Below are 12,103 nucleotides of genomic sequence, written 5' to 3'. Positions count from 1 at the left end.
TGCGGCATATTGATATGGTAGTGAGAGCGCACGGCGTTGAAGAAGGCGGAGAAAGGGGAATCATGTGTAACGCCCCGGACACACCCGCCGGTGGTCGTTACTCCTGGCGGGATCTAGACTGGCCCCACAGATCGATACTAGTCTTTTCTGTGCACTTTGTCCTCACTCGTGCGCACCCGGGAGCAACTTCCCTGTCGGTCACCCATCCTGAAACTACTCCAAGCTGAGCACGCTTAACTTTGGAGTTCTGTCCGAATGGGCTCCCGGAAAAGAAGGAATTCCTTATTGATATGAGTAGTCTATCATCCCTATTAAGCCAGGCTATCATATACACCCCCACTCAGAGGAACCGACATCCTCGTCGGGCCACAGGAACGTTCCCTCTTGGCACATATGTCTGTGCTTCCAGTCCGGCACATGTGCCATGCCGTGTGCCATGACGGGTCACAAACATCATGCACAACATGACCGTGCACCTGTCCGCAAACATCCATGTAACCGCGAGGGTCCGCTCTGATACCAACTTGTAACGCCCCGGACACACCCGCCGGTGGTCGTTTTTTTTTTGAAAAGACAGTAGGAGAGGCTCCTACTGGTTGTATATATTCTTTCCTTTGTGGCTAGTTACATGTGTGTTACAGAGTAAAGTACATAGCAGAGGCCTGCCATCCCTTTTCACCCCTGATGGGGTGGAGTTTAAGATGGGTACCAAAACAAGGTTTACTACAGAAAGGTCAGGGATGGGGTTTAGGCTAGCGAGTCACAAAAAGTAGTTACAAAAGATTTTTGCGCCTCCTTCACCCTGTATTGGAGGAGGTCAAAATCACCCTTGAATCGTGCCAACTAGGAGCCAGTGCTGGTGCTGACCCCTCTGAAGTGTTTATTATTGCGTTCCTTCCACAAACTCCAAGCTGCTATGAGGAAAATTTCCATGAAGAGAGGTCTTCGGTTAGACTCACTAGTTTGTGCGATTAGATCAAGCCTAGAATCAAACCCCGGCCATGCAATGCCGATCTTCTCCCAGCAAGCCTTACTGAACGGGCAGGTGAAGATCATGTGGTCCACTGTTTCTTCAATATGTTGACCATAGAGAAGGCAATCAAAGACCTCACCAATGTTGTAGTGGCGACGCTTCAGCATGTTCCTTGTATTCAGACGATCAAGAAGCAGCAGCCAACCAAAGACTTTAATTTTCATGGTACTTTTAGATTTCCACAGTAGCCTGAAAGTTGGATGTCTCGGGGCCAGCCTAAAGCAGAATTTATAGTAATCAGCAGACTTAAACTCAGTTTGTCCCCAGGTATAGTGCCAAATGTCCGTGGTAGTCGTGGAAGGGCGCATGTGTGTGGTTAGGGTTTGCATATCACAGACTTTCGAAAGAGCTTCGGGAGAGAGCGGCAGGTGGAAGAGGTCATGCAGTGGCGTGCTCTCCAAGAAGTCCTTAATGGAAGCATCTTCATGCAAGGTGAAGGAAAAGGCCCGAGGGTGTGATGTCTCAAGGGTTTCGTCAAGCCATAGATCTTTCCAAATGAGAGTAGTTGTCCCATCAACCACTTGGACACGTGAAACGCCGCGGTATTTAGGTGTAAGTTTAAGCACGTCTCGCCACCAGAACGAGCCCACCACGTCCAACGCGTGCGGAATTTTACCCGCGTAGTAAGTGTCCCAAAGCAGGTGCACCCACGGGACATCCTTCTTGTTATAGAACTTGTGAAGGAATTTCATGAGTAAAGCTTCATTTTGAAGTTTCAGGTTGATCACGCCGAGGCCTCCATATTTCTTGGGCTTGCAGACCAAATTCCAAGCGGCTAGAGAGTTGCATTTATCTCCGTGTTCGGTCTTCTTATTCCAAAGGCAGCGGCGACGGATCTTGTCCAGCATCTCGACTATTTGGGGGTGTAACTTTAGGGTGCACATGGCATAAATAAGCAAGGACGTGACGGTTGCATTAAGCCATGAAAGCTTCCCCCCGTATGACATCATGGAAATCGTGGCGGTAAGGCATCGTTCAGCACTGCAAACGAGAGGCATGAGGTCCTGTACCGTGGTCGTTACTCCTGACGGGATCTAGACTAGCCCCACAGATCAATACTAGTCTTTTCTGCGCACTTTGTCCTCACTCGTGCGCACCCAGGAGTAACTTCCTGGTCGGTCACCCATCCTGAAACTACTCCAAGCTGAGCACGCTTAACTTTGGAGTTCTGACCGAATGGGCTCCCGGAAAAGAAGAAATTCCTTATTGATATGAGTAGTCTATCATCCCTATTAAGCCAGGCTATCACATCAGGCCAGCCCAGAGGGCGTGAAGGTGAATGGGGGTCTCGGTGGCTGTCCTGTCGACCGCGGCACGGGATGCGGGCCAAACCACCATCTTCCCCCATTCATTGAAGTCGGTGACGACTGCTGGGCGAACCTTGTCCATCGCCTCCTGGTTGAGCACCACCGATCGCTCGACGGCGGGCTCGAAGGCCGGCAGTGCTTCAGCTGGAGCCTGGGGCCTCTTCTTTCCCTTCTTCTTCCGGCTCGGCGCCATGGCGATGGAGAGGGTCGGATCCTGGCCGGGTTGGAAAAGGAGACCGTTGCCTTCGGGAAGACGGAGGAGTTGGGGAGTGCGCTGCCAGCAAGGAAGGTGGGGTTGTGTAGACAACAGTGGCCGCCTAGCCAGGCGGATATCAAGGCGGCGTGGGGAAGTGAAAACGCCCACGTCCTGTCGATCGCCACACGTCAATCATGGCCGCGGGTGGTGGGGTCCCGCGACACTCTGCACTTGTCCTTTGGCTTCGCCTCGAAGCCAAGTCCGGGCGCGCCTTGGGCCCCGGGGGCTACTATCGGCGTCCTAGGAATAGGGGTACCCAGGCTCGCCTGCCTGCGGCCCGGGACGTGGCTCCACCAACGGCCTGGTACGGCCCATCTTCATCAGCAACCACTCAAGGCCCTTGCGAGGGGCCAAGACTCGCGAGGCAGACGACACCAAGACCTCCCCAAGGGTGGCCTCGCTAGGCTGACTCCTGAGGAGCAAAGATATCTATGCAAGGGGCACCTCGCGAGGTCCGCGTGACATGAGCCATGACGACCAAGGCCAGGCGGGCGCCAGCGGGTGCAGAGTGCCAGTTTCCTCTTTGGTGCTAAGGAAGCAAGCGCAGGCGAGGAGTCCCGAGGCATCAGGCAAAGGTTTCCATATCGGTGCAACAAGACCAAGACCAGCAGGACGGCAGGATGGAGGTCACCGCGGAGCCCACGGTAGCGTCACCACCAGAGCCTTTGGCAGGCGAACACCACCTGTTGTTAGGATAACTTGTACTAGTTGTCTCCGTTGTGGGATCCCTTCCCGCCTAACATTTGGGAAGAGGACCCGGCCTCTATAAATAGGGCTAGCCACCACCATAGCAGGGGACGGATCACTCGGACCATCCTCAAACACACCAGCTCATCGAGATCAAGAACACCTCTCCTCAGGAGGCTGTTCATCCACTGTACTAGTTCATCCTTAGCCCATGAGGCAATCCACCACACCACACTAGAGTGGGGTATTACACCACAACGATGGCCCGAACCAGTATAAACTCTCGTGTCTCTTATTCCTTGGGTTCGGCGAGCTAGGCCTTGAGATCGTTGTGAGAGCGAGCTAGGGAGAGATCTTCGTGCGCACCCCAGTGTTTGAACCTCAAGGGTTTTCCGGAACCCGTAATCCGATAGCTTCCAACTAGCAAAATTAGTACCATCAAAGTAAGGACCTCTACGGTTGTAATTTCCCTCGCTAGACGCCATAATCTCCTAGGTTGTGAAACTAAGGCTATGATCACCAAAGCTATGGAAATCAAGGCAAATGGAGACCAAAGCTCTGATACCACTTGTAGGATTGAAAGTAGGTCTAGAGGGGGGTGATTAGACTACTTGACCAAATAAAAATTTAACCTTTTCTCCATTTTAGTTGTGAGCAGATTTTAGCAACTAGCACAAGTCAAGCAATTAACCTACACATGCAATTCTAAGAATGTAGCAATGGAAAGTAAAACATTGCATATGAAGGTAAAGGGAAGGGTTTGGAGAGTGCAAACACAATGGAGACACGGAGATTTTTGGCGTGGTTCTGATAGGTGGTGCTATCGTACATCCATGTTGATGGAGACTTCAACCTATGAAGGGTAACGGTTGCGCGAGTCCATGCAGGGCTCCACCCACAAAGGGTCCACGAAGAAGCAACTTTGTCTATCCCACCATGGCCATCGCCCACGAAGGACTTGCCTCACTTGGGTAGATCTTCACGAAGTAGGCGATCTCCTTGCCCTTACAAACTTCTTGGTTCAACTCCGCAACTTGACGGAGGCTCCCAAGCGACACCTAACCAATCTAGGAGACGCCACTCTCCAAAAGGTAATAGATGTTGTGTTGATGATGAACTCCTTGCTCTTGTGCTTCAAATGATAGTCTCCCCAACACTCAACTCTCTCTCACGGATTTGGATATGGTGGAAAGATGAGTGGAAAGCAACTTAGGGAAGACTAGAAATCAAGAATCTTGTGCTAGGATTGGAATGTCTTGATCTCAACACATGAGTAGGTGGTTCTCTCTCAGAAAATGTATGCTGGAAGTGTAGGAAAGTTTTGATGGTTCTCTCACAAATGGAGAAGGGGGTGGAGGGGTATATATAGCCTCCACACAAAATCCAACCCTTACACACATTTGACCCAACTCGGTCAGACCGAATAGATGAACTCGGTGAAACCGATTTAGTTCAAAATGTGAACATTAGGGATCTCGGTGGGACCGACTGCAACAACTCGGTGGGACCGATGAGCTAGGGCTTAGGGAAAACATCATCTCGTTGGCGCCGATTACATCAACTTAACGAGACCAAAATGAAGCAATAGGGCAACAAAAAATTGGTCAAGCCATCTCGGTGAGACCAATCCCTATTTTGGTGAGACCGAATAATTGCAATAGACAACAAAGAATTGGTAAGGCCATCTCGGTTAGACCGAGATCCGTACTGGTATGACCGAACTGTTAGGGTTTCTGGTAGTGTCTATGTCATATGAACTCGTTGGCGCCGGATAGAATGAATCAGTGGGACCGAGTTGGATTTTAGGGTTTAGACGTATTTGGAATGAGAAAGTGGTTGAGGGTTTTGGAGCAATATCACTAAGCATTTGAGCAAGAAAGCCATTAAGCAACACCTCATCCCCTTTTAATAGTATTGGCTTTTCTATGGACTCAATGTGATCTTGGATCACTAAAATAGAAATGAAGAGTCTTGAGCTTTTGCCAATATGTGCCCTTAGCATTTTGAGGGGTCCACATCTCTAGTCCATGCCATGCCATTCATTGAACTTTCTGAAATATTACACTTGAATGGATATTAGTTGAATGAGCTATATGTTGTTATGAATTACCAAAACCACCCGGGGATTAGTTGCACTTTCAAATGTTCAACACATTTATGCCTCAAATCCACGTACTCAAAGATCTGAACCATGCGTTCAGAAGATTTGCAACACATTGCAAATAACCTACCATATTCATTTACTGAACATAAAGGTGTCACATAATCCTATAATCCTACAAACATATGCCTGAAAGAGTGGGGGTACCAACAAAAAACACTGAACTCCCCGTTCACAACAATAGGGAGAAGTATGGCAATAGTACACTAGGATTTGGCGTCTCGCAAGCAAGGATATCGAGGCCTCTAAATCAGTAAATGCAAGTCAACTTCACATTGGCAGACACCTAATGGGTAGTATGCACCCGGTGGATGGGAAACCTCCACCAACCTAGGTCATAGTGCACACAATGACCGGGGCATCGGAATACCCAACTCAACCGCATTGGAAATCATGAACAGTCACCATCGGTGACGATATTTCCATCAAGTATATATACAAATATAGATTCTGGAGAAATATATAACTAAAAGTCTACAATTATCGACATACATTTTTCAACTAGATTGAAAAAACCTTTCAAATGATTCATATCCAAAGATCATGGCCGTGGCAAAGTGCGAACAACACTCGGACTGAACTCAAGCAAAGGGTATAATCTAGGCAGAAATAATTTTGCTCAATAAAGGGAAGGTATTCACATAAGCAATACCTACACCGGTTTTCTTTTAGAGACAGAATGAGAACAATGAGGTGGTGAAACATAGAGCAAGTATTATAGCAGAAGGGTTCACGCAGATACCTAACTATTCTCCAGAGGTGGAATCTCTTTCCAATAACTTGTATCATTGGCAATACAAAATGTCTATCTATGCAGTTGATAGATGTAGTGATTACATATCCATGTGGTCACTAGATTCAGACATAGATGTTTCCCAATGGAATCTCGCTTATGAATTTGGAATGCAAAACGCAACATACATTGTGTAGAAAAACCAATAAGTCACCATACGACTTATTGTTGTCAGTATATTTTGGTACAACCGACATAGTGGGTTCCTTATACACAAGGATTACTTTTACAGTGATGATTATCCATGCATGTCCTTCATACATAGGGATTACTCCCGCAGTGACGAAGCACATGATCATCCTAATGACGTATTTTGAGATGAAGGATGGGTAAAACCTCGAGCACCTTCACTCATACATTATGGTACACGGTGTTGTCTATATCTAAAATATATTGGATAAATTCATTGTGGACAAATCTTATGCATCCACTAGACCATGATGGCGCGCGTTGTCACGCCCGTCCATTTTTTCAATTGAATGGTCAGCATTTCACAAATATATTGATACACAAACACATTGAATTGAGTAGATGTTACATGATAGTATCAGTAGCCAGAAATATACAAGCTTAGTGTATTAACCCATGATGACACGAATATAACTTATACGTTTATAGACCAATAATAATGGCATGGCAGCTCTATTGATGATTTAATAACAAATGTTATCCAGCAGACAATGATTTTCAAAGGACCTAGAACTGATGTTTTTTTATTGTAACCTCCCTGCTTTGCTTGAAATGTAATCTTTTGACTTCTTTAATATTTGTGAAAGCAGATATAACCTAGCCACACATAGTAGAAGAACTAAACCAAGTGATACGAGGCTTTGTCAGTACACCAAGCATTCATCCAGTACATCCTTCATGAGCTGCTCAAGATAGATATCATTAACTGTTATGCTTTAGAACTGAAATAAATGCCAATGGGAGTTAGACAGATTGTGTTGCATGAGTACCTACAAACATAAAATATTAACCCCGGTCCTCATTGAAAATATACCATCTATTCATTTGGGAGCAACCAAGCTTTTATGCTTTTGAAATACCATCGAAAGATTTTGAGCAATAGCAGTCTGGCCTGATTGGATCATTCTCTTCTTGCGTTCATTGTTTTCATATGGTGTGGAGCTATCCCAAGTATAAACTATCACTACCCATGCATTGACAACCAAAAATTGTCCTAATTTTAAACCCACCTACTCTTTGGATTTTTTATCTCAATCTAGGAATTACATACCAAGGGTTGACAATCTAAAGAAATGTTAACTGTTTGTAGGCTAAACAATGCCGACAAGCACCAAAATGAAAATGTGAGATTCTGTCACAATAAGCTAGCATATTGGAACTTGTTATTGCAGCCCTAAGATTGGACCCACATTATTTGAGCTTCCAAATCACATAGGAATAATGCTTGGTATTGCAGTTATAAAATTATGTCAAAACAATATTAAATGGTCATATAGAAGGCTACCTTGTTATTTTTAGGGATGGATCCCTCTTCTTTCCCAATCATCTATCTATCAAAATATCCATTCTTCTCCAAGTTTCACTTCGTTCTTGTATTCTCTTGATTTGATTTGCGGCCGAAAAAAGTGTTGGGGAACGTAGTAATTTCAAAAAGAATTCTACGCACACGCAAGATCATGGTGATGCATAGCAACGAGAGGGGAGAGTGTTATCCACGTACCCTCGTAGACCGAAAGCGGAAGCGTTAACACAATGCGGTTGATGTAGTCGTACGTCTTCACGATCCGACCGATCAAGTACCGAACGTACGGCACCTCCGAGTTCAGCACACATTCAGCCCGATGACGTCCCTCGAACTCCGATCCAGCCGAGTGTTGAGGGAGAGTTTCGTCAGCACGACGGCATGGTGACGATGATGATGTTCTATCGACGCAGGGCGTCGCCTAAGCACCGCTACAGTATTATCGAGGTGGACTATGGTGGAGGGGGGCACCGCACACGGCTAAAAGATCAACTGATCAATTGTTGTGTCTCTAGGGTGCCCCTGCCCCCGTATATAAAGGAGCAAGGGGGGTGCGGCCGTCCAGGAGAGAGGGCGCACCAGGAGGAGTCCTACTCCCATCGGGAGTAGGACTCCCCCCTTTCCTAGTTGGATTAGGACTTGGGAGGGGGAAAGAGGAGGGAGAGAAGAAGGAAGGGGGGCGCCGCCCCCCTCTCCTTGTCCTATTCGGACTAGGGGGGAGGGGCGCGCGGCCTAGCCCTAGCCGCCTCTCCTCTTCACCGTAAAGGCCCACTAAGGCCCATTAACCTCCCGGGGGTTCCGGTAACCTCCTGGTACTCCGGTAAAATCCCGATTTCACCCGGAACACTTCCGATATCCAAACATAGGCTTCCAATATATCAATCTTCATGTCTCGACCATTTTGAGACTCCTCGTCATGTCCATGATCACATCCGGGACTCCGAACAACCTTTGGTACATCAAAACATATAAACTCATAATATAACTGTCATCGAAACGTTAAGCGTGCGGACCCTACGGGTTCGAGAACTATGTAGACATGACCGAGACACGTCTCCGGTCAATAACCAATAGCGGAACCTGGATGCTCATATTGGCTCCCACATATTCTACGAAGATCTTTATCGGTCAGACCGCATAACTACATGCGTTGTTCCCTTTGTCATCGGTATGTTACTTGCCCGAGATTCGATCGTCGGTATCTCAATACCTAGTTCAATCTCGTTACCGGCAAGTCTCTTTACTTGTTCCGTAATACACCATCCCGCAACTAACTCATTAGTTGCAATGCTTGCAAGGCTTAAGTGATGTGCATTACCGAGAGGGCTCAGAGATACCTCTCCGACAATCGGAGTGATAAATCCTAATCTCGAAATACGCCAACCCAACAAGTACCTTCGGAGACACCTGTAGAGCATCTTTATAATCACCCAGGTACGTTGTGACGTTTGGTAGCACACAAAGTGTTCCTCCAGTAAACGAGAGTTGCATAATCTCATAGTCATAGGAACATGTATAAGTCATGAACAAAGCAATAGCAACATACTAAACGATCGGGTGCTAAGCTAACGGAATGGGTCAGGTCAATCACATCATTCTCCTAATGATGTGATCCCGTTAATCAAATGACAACTCATGTCAATGGCTAGGAAACTTAACCATCTTTGATCAACGAGCTAGTCAAGTAGAGGCATACTAGTGACACTCTGTTTGTCTATGTATTCACACATGTATTATGTTTCCGGTTAATACAATTCTAGCATGAATAATAAACATTTATCATGATATAAGGAAATAAATAATAACTTTATTATTGCCTCTAGGGCATATTTCCTTCAAAAAGGAGCTAGGTGTTATGGATTCTTGGCAATATGCAGTGTCGAACAAGTACTGGACTATTGGTAGACATCTTAGTACATGCCACCTTTTATGTAAGCATATGTGTTCTCTTAGCCTACATCTCCCATAATAGTTACCTTGATTCCTTTACAGCTGGCTAGCTTTTACCCAGAAAAAATTTAACATATGAGCATACAACTTTTTTCACCATGGAAAGAGGGACGCGCATTTTACTTTACCTGTATTGAAGGGTAATATTCAACAAAACTTGTAGAAAAAATGTTTAGGCATACAATAACATGGACGGTGGAACAAAATTACTAATCTCAGTGCAAAGTCTTACCAGCGGCCTAAATGCATAAATCTGTAGCAATATTGCTTTCTACTCAATTTCCCGGCATATTTTGGAACTGCAATGAGCATCATAAGTAATTATAAGGGTAGAGGAAACCAAAGAAAATAAACCTTTGTGATATTAAGGGCAATTTATAAGGTTCGCACTATGGCTATGGCATGACATGGTAATTACCGCTGGTACTCATGAAGTAGAGAGCAAAAACATCCACACCTAATTTTATAATCTTCCCGCAGTACTGCTGCTGCTGATGATATCTGAAATGGACCACGTGATTTGATAATGTACAAAAATTCAGGATGTATAAAAATAAACTTTCGACATTGACATATATTGCACCGAAATTCAAGATGCGCAACTATAGCATATTGGACTTGATAATTTTTCAACTTCAGCATACATAGAGGAATTGTTTTGCTTTCAGGCACTTAATTAGGTAATCAGTAGAAGAGAGAAAGAAAAGTGTACGAAAAGAGTATACGGTATAATTATCGATCGGAGCAACTCTAGAATCATATACCTGCTTGAACTATGTTGGTGCTCTTTGCAATCATTTATAGCAAAGGTTCAAGTCTACTTCTGATAAATTAAAACTCAGAGTGGTCAACTTCTTGTATGCAGCACCGAAACATGATCACTAACAAACTGTTCCTAATTTTTTTGTTGGATCCTTCCACATAGCAAAATTGAAAAGAACATAACTAAAAAGATTCAAAACACAACTATTTGGATGATAGCATCATGCTACTAAAACTGATAATACAATCATTATATTTTTCCTCAACCAATTACATATCAAAAAAATCATGCCATTTCAAAAATTATGAAGGAGAGTTACTATACCTAAACATCAATTCCCTCCATAAATACATCATTTGGCCTATGACCAACGTTTGACCTGCAAGTGGATATAGAAGAAAACTCACGGATCCATGAAATATTGTAGTGGGGTGAGTGAAACATGGGGAGAAACAAAGTTGTATTTATGATGGTGATTTTGCTGGTTACATAGGAGGATGGGATTTAACATCAACGTTCATAGGAGAAGAAGACAACATCAGTCGTCGTGACCTGCAGATCAGGACCCAAACCAAATTCCTTGACTCTGCCTGCGGTGATGCGTTTGTGCCGGTTGTACACCTCCAGCCACAAGGCTGATGGTGGGTGTTCACCGGCGGTGATGTTCCACCTAGATGATTGGCTCCAAGAACTGGGGACAGATCGGTACCACGCCATGGTGGTAGGCCATAAGACATCGCCGAATCCGCCTCCTTTTCTTGCTTATCAACATCAAACCCTAAGCTCGACAACCGCCTGCTGATTGGAAAGGGGATGCAAGATTGAGGGTCACTTACGGATCCAATCAAAGATTTACAGTTTTGCTAGAACTCATCTAGCTGAGTTCTAGTTATGTCTCATTCACCTTTTATAGCCATTAGATGTGATGCTATAAGATGCGTGTGTGCTGACATGGGTTGTATATGTTCTTGTTTTCCAGATGAATGAGACGAAATTATATCTCAGCTAGATAAGTTCTAGGCACTCCCAAGATTTATGCACATCATAGGGTATGGTGGTTTCTGGCCGGCACAAAGGGAAGAGTAAAAGGGATGGGAGATTGCGGCGCTATGGCGTTGGGAGAGGATTTGGCTTGGGAAGAGGATTGATCACGAGGAGAGAAATTGCATTCGGTGGAGTCCTGGAGAGATTGAAGACACTGGCCTCGTCCAGTCTACGCTCTATGGGGCCCATCAACCAGGTTGCTAGAAAATTGTTACGGGAGCAGCGTCCCCATCAACACTGGCCCCCGTCGCGCACCAGAGTTGAATCGGACGGGCATACACATTCATATCGCGGAAACAGACGGTTCGAGTGGCTGATGGCCTAACAAGGCAAGAAAAATGCACGGTTATAATGTCTCTAAATAACTCGCATGGCTTCGTTCTCTAGACGTAAAGAAAGATCCATTAAAACCATGAGTTGATGAGAATGTGATATTGGGACATAAAGTTTCATAGTGCCATTGGACCCACCACACATAATTGGTTGAGGCTCAAGAATATCTTTCAATATCTCCAATGCATCAAATAACTTGTCCTAGTTTTTCAGTTTAAGAGGAATCTTGGCACCAATATCATTGGATAAGTGGATCAGATCCCTACTATGTCATATTGTAGACA

This window comes from Triticum urartu, chromosome 4, assembly GCF_003073215.2.
Source record: "Triticum urartu cultivar G1812 chromosome 4, Tu2.1, whole genome shotgun sequence".
NCBI lineage: Eukaryota > Viridiplantae > Streptophyta > Magnoliopsida > Poales > Poaceae > Triticum > Triticum urartu.
Note: the sequence above shows the minus strand (reverse complement) of the source record.